The 5937-nt window shown below is 42.4% G+C and overlaps 1 pseudogene; it reads left to right on the top strand.

The window, feature by feature from the left end:
* Nucleotides 1-4238: 4238 nt before the first annotated feature.
* On the top strand, nt 4239-5493 carry LOC102840136 (annotated as a pseudogene).
* The last annotated feature ends 444 nt before the right edge of the window (nt 5494-5937 follow it).

The raw sequence follows: 5937 nt of genomic DNA, 5'->3' as shown, positions 1-5937 counted from the left end.
AGGTATTTGAAATAAACAAATCATTTGTCTTGCAGAAATCTATCATTCGTTCTCCAGCATCATTTCTATCACCAAGTCCAAATTTTCCAACTACTGGACCCTCCACTTTGCTCCTTGATTAACTGATTAGAATACCTAAAATGGGGCTAGAACTTGCCCAGTTAAAAAGGTTTCTGGCAGAACCTTTGCAGTGTATAAAACCTTAGGTGGAATCTGATCCCCATCTAGAATCTTCTAAGGTAGGAAATTTCCACTTGAAAAGACAAGCAGACCAGCCTGGAACAGCTATAGGAACAGAAGATTCTTCTTGAAAGAAAGACCAGCGGGAAAAATAAAAAACAATAATGGCATTCTGATTGACTCTACAAGAACAAGCAAGGTTTTTGCCAGGGAGTCATCAAGGCAAGCAATCAAGTCCCCTCAGGGCAAACCCCCTTTCAAGACTGGAACTCAAAGGGAATACATGAGCAGGCATGTAATCTTGCTGGTGACCATGTTGGTCTACCGAAAAGGGGAAATGGGGGGAAAACAGCAATAAAGTTGTGGGTTAAGTCTGACCACGTTCAATAGACTCCTGTCTACCTGGATTAAGACCTGGTTGTCCAGCAGTATAGCGAGACCTGCGGACTCCTGAGTCCATGGACATGGACAAAGCCAGAGAGGACTAGAGAGGAGACTGAAGTGTCCAGCTGATATGAAGTGAGGGGAGATGCACAAGAATGCCCATACTTGTGGATAGTACCCATGTGACCTGGCTTCAATGGCTGAATGATCAGAACTCAACTAGAGGAAGAAAGAAGAGGAAAAAAGTGTAATCCACTACAATTTGATGAATTTGACCTATACTTATGGATGTAGTAGCTTAAAAGAGGGAATGAGTCTTCACAGGAAGGATCATTCCCATTCTTTCTGTATACAGGGTTGATAGGGATAGGCAACTTAGACATTGGCTTCCCAAAATGGGGGTAACAAAGACACAAAGTGACTGGTTTACAAGTTTTCAAGAGGGAGTTTAGTTTCAGAGGGTGCAGAAGAAGGCAGACCCTCCACTGAGTGGTGTCCGACCTGTCTCAGTGGGGCTGGTGAAAGGAGATGGGGATAAGACTCTTGTGGTTCAGTAGTCAATAATTGCTATCAGGACTGATTGTGAATGTTGCAAATGTAAAGGTCAACATTATGTAACAAAAGGAGGGGAGTGGTTAATCTTGCATTCCAGGAGTGGAGGACCCTGGGACCATCAAGGTGGAAGAGAAGAGTGCGGGATCCTATCCAGAGAAGCAGCGACTCCGACGAGGAGAGATGGAGAGGCTGGGGACTCTAGACTCAAGGACGGAGAGGGGCTGTGTGCTGGCAGTCGAGGGACAGGCTTGCAGGGTATGTATGCTCTTTGGTTGTTTGAATTCTCTAGTGCTTCGGTGTACATAAAACAAAACAAAACAAAAACAAAAACAGAGGGAATAGAAGCAAATGCATGGAGGGGATTGTATTCATTGCAACGAAATGAAATACGATAGGATGAATGTAAAGCTGATGTTCTCCCATGTAAACTATCACTCAATAATAAAACGTAAAAAAAAAAAAAAATGCTGAACTGATTTCACTGACTAAGGCATTAGAAATGTTGGCAGGAAAAACTGTGAATGTGTACCTAGAGGACTTGAACTGGACCGAGGCAAACAGATTTGAGAGAGAGGCTAAGGAATGAAAAGTGAATGATGATAGAATGGTTCTGGTTCCAAAAAGTTGAAAGGGTAGAAGGTAAATAACATGTTGTTGTTGTTAGGTGCCATCGAGTCGGTACTGACTCTTAGACACCCTATGCACAACAGAACGAAACATTGTCCAGTCCTGGGCTAACCTCACAATTGTTGCCATGCTTGAGCCCACTGATGCTGCCAATTTGCCAATCCAGCTCATTGGGGGTCTTCTTCTTTTTCTCTTATCCTCCAACTTAACAAACATTATATCCCTCTCCAGTGACTGGTCCCTCCAATAATATGTCTGAAGTATGGCAGATGAAGTCTGGCCTTCCTGGCCTCTAAGGAACACTCTGACTGCACTTCTTCCAACACAAATCTGTTTGTTATTTTGGCAGCCTATGGTACTTTCAATATTCTTCTACAACACCATAACTCAAATGCATCAATTCTTCTATGATCTTCCTTATTCACTGTCCAACTTTCACATCCATATGAGGTTATTGAAAATACCACGGCTTGGGTCAGATGCGCCTTAGTCTTCAAGCTAACATCTTTGCTCTTCAACACTTTAAAAAGGTCTTGTGTAGCAGATTTGCTTAATGTGATACATCGTTTGATTTATTGACTGCTGCTTCCATGAGTGTTGATGGTTGATCGAAGAAGAATTAAATCTTTGACAACTTCAATCTTTTCGACACTGATAAGAATATTGTTTATTGGTCCAGTGTTGAGGATTTTTGTTTTCTTTACATTAAGATGCAATCCATGATCTTCATCTATAAGTATTTTAAGTCCTCTTTACTTTCAGCAAACAAGGTTGTATTATCTGCATATGTTGTTGTTGTTGTTAGGTGCCATCGAGTCGGTACAGACCCATAGTGACCTTATGCACAGCAGAATGAAGCACTGCCCAATCCTGGGTCAACCTCACTACTGTTGCCACGCTTGAGTCCATCAATGCTGCCACTTGGCCAATACATGTCATTGGGGGTCTTCCTCTTTTTCTCTGACCCTCCACCTTACCAAACATGATATCCTTCTCCAGTGACTGGTCCCTCCTGACAATATGTCCGAAGTATTAGAGACGAAGTTTGGCCATGTTGCCATTATCTGCATATGGCACGTTGTTAGTGAGTCTTCCTCTAATCTTGATGCCACATTTTTCTTCATATAACTCAAGTTTCTCAGATTATTTGCTCAGCATACAAGTTGAATAAGTATGGTGAAAGAATACACTCCTGTCACACACCTTTCTTAATTTTAAATCATTCAGTGTTCCCATGTTCTGTTCGAACAACTGCCTCTTGGTCTATGCTCTACTCTTTGAAGTGGATCTTAGAAACTGCCCCTTACTGAGTTGGACCTCATGTTCTGTATAGATGAAGACATACCAAGTGGATCTGAAGCTCAATGGGTCAGAAATAATGGTAACAAATGAAAACAAAAGGGAGTATATTGACCTCATCATCCAGTGGAGATTTATGAACAGGGTTCAGAAGCAAATTAACACATTCTTGGAGGGATTCACAGAATTACTTCCTATTGATTTGATTAAAATTTTTGATGAAACGAACGGGAGTTATTGATGTGCGGCCTTGGTGACGTGGACGTGAACGACTGGAGGCAGCATTCCATTTACAAGAATGGCTACTGCCCAAATCTAGTGGTTCTGGAAGGCAGTGCTGCTGATGGATGCCGAGAAGCGCATCCGGTTACTGCAGTTTGTCACAGGGACTTCCCGAGTACCCATGAATGGATTTGCGGAACTTTATGGTTCCAACGGTCCTCAGCTGTTTACCGTAGAGCTGTGGGGGAGTCTGGAGAGAGCTCATACGTGCTTTAATCACCTTGATTTACCTCCATACGAAACCTTTGAAGACTTATGAGAGAAACTTCTCATGGCTGTGGAAAGTGCTCAAGGATTCGAAGGGGTGGATTAAATGACCCCAGCCTGGGAGTGGTCATCTGTCCAGCAAGTTCTACTTGCACTTTTGTATTTTGCCTAACAGACTTTTGCAGACACAGCAGCGGAAGCATGGTTGCGCAGTGAGGCTCCTGGGGCAGATCCTTCTCCTGGCACCTGTCCGAGCTCGGATGTGGGAGCTGGCCAGCACAGACCCTTTCCTGGACTTTCTTCCACAGACTCTCCACTGATTGTCATGCACACTAATTACATTTCAGGAGGAACCCCTCTATTTATTTCTTGCCTCTGTAGGCAAAGCCCTTAATACATATTTTACATACTTTATAATGACCAAAAACAACACACAAAAAAGACAGGGATGGGCAACTTGGACATTGGCTACCTAAAATGGGGGGGGGGGGCGCTACAAAGGCAAGAAGTGACTGGCTTACAAGCTTTCAAGAGGGAGCCTAGACCATTAAATTAGAGCCAAGAGTGGACTGCATCCTGTGGACCCCAAGTTCCATGAGCATTGAATCTCCTTGATAGAGGGACAGAAAGCTGTGACACCACAGAAGTGGCAGAGGACCAGCAGCAGCAGAACCAGGAGCCAGAGCACAATGCAGAATGGTGGCCAGCACCGAATTGTTCAGCCTTTTAGTGATGAGGATGCATCGATTGAAACAATGAGCCATTGCAGTGGTTACAGTGATCCCTCCAGTTTTGCTGAGGATGGACCAGAAGTCCTCGATGAGGAAGGAACTCAAGAAGACTTAGAGTACAAGTTGAAGGGCTTCATTGATTTGACACTGGATAAGAGTGCAAAGACAAGACAGGCAGCTCTTGAAGGTATTAAAAATGCAGTGTCTTCAAAAATGCTTTATGAATTTATCCTGGAAAGAAGAATGACTTTAGCTGATAGCATTGAGCGTTGCCTTAAGAAAGGCAAGAGTGATGAGCAGCGGGCTGCCGCAGCATTGGCATGCATTCTTTGTATTTAGCTGGGCCCCGGGATTGAAAGTGAAGAGATCTTAAAAACTCTTGGCCCAGTCCTAAAGAAAATAATTTGTGATGGAGCAGCTAGTATCCAGGCTAGGCAAACGTGCAACTTGCTTTGGTGTTTGCTGTTTTATTGCCACAGAAGACATTACTGAGCTATATTCCACCCTCGAATGCTTGGAAAGTATCTTCACCAAATCATATCTGAAAGAGAAAGACACTAATGGTCTCTGCAGCAGCCCTAACACAGTGCTGCATGTCAGTGCGCTTCTGGCGTGGACCTTGTTACTGACCATTTGCCCCATCAATGAAGTGAAGAAAAAGCTTGAGATGCATCTGCATAAGCTTCCAAGCCTCCTCTCATGTGATGATGTAAACATGAGAATTGCTGCTGGAGAATCTTTGGCACTTCTGTTTGAGCTGGCCAGAGGGATGGAGAGTGACTTTTTTTATGAAGACATGGAGTCTTTGACTCAAATGCTTAGGGCATTGGCTACAGATGGAAATAAGCACTGGGCCAAAGTGGACAAACTAAAGCAGCGGTCGGTATTCAGAGACGTTCTGAGGGCAGTGGAGGAACGGGATTTTCCAACAGAAACTGTTAAATTTGGTCCTGAGCGTATGTATATTGATTGCTGGGTCAAAAAACACACCTACGACACCTTTAAAGAGGTGCTTGGCTCGGGGATGCAGTACCATTTGCAATCAAATGAATTCCTTCGCAATGTGTTTGAACTTGGTCCCCCGGTGATGCTTGATGCTGCAACTCTGAAAACGATGAAAATTTCACGTTTTGAAAGGCATTTATATAACTCTGCAGCCTTCAAAGCCTGAACAAAAGCTCGGAGCAAATGTCGAGATAAGAGAGCAGATGTTGGAGAATTCTTCTAGATTTCCAGCACTTGAAAATTGTTTTCTGATGTTAACTTTTTTTCTTTTTCTTTTTAATTTCTAATGTACTTAAATTGTAGAGACAGTTTTTATCTTGGGGTCAACATAGATAACTTTTTTAGCCAGGGATTATATATTATAACTTAATGTACAGTATTATAAATGGTGAATTCTAATGATTAAATATTCTCTGTAAATAGACTCCATAATTAGGAATAAAATGTTTGTAATGTTTAGACATACTCTATTTGTGAAGAGAGAAAAAATCTGGTGTTTCACTTGATTTCATGATGAGATAATTATACATGGTTAAATTTCTTATATTGTGATTATCAGAAATATTGAGTGATTATAATGATACATAAAGGCAAAATGTAAAATGTGATCTTAAATGAGAATTCTGGATTTGGGGAGCTAGTTCTAGTTCCTCTGGTAAAGCTGCTG

Source organism: Chrysochloris asiatica, unplaced genomic scaffold (assembly GCF_000296735.1).
Source record: "Chrysochloris asiatica unplaced genomic scaffold, ChrAsi1.0 scaffold00152, whole genome shotgun sequence".
NCBI lineage: Eukaryota > Metazoa > Chordata > Mammalia > Afrosoricida > Chrysochloridae > Chrysochloris > Chrysochloris asiatica.
The sequence above is the reverse complement of the archived record's forward strand: the minus strand, read 5'-3'. Positions and strand labels throughout refer to the sequence as shown.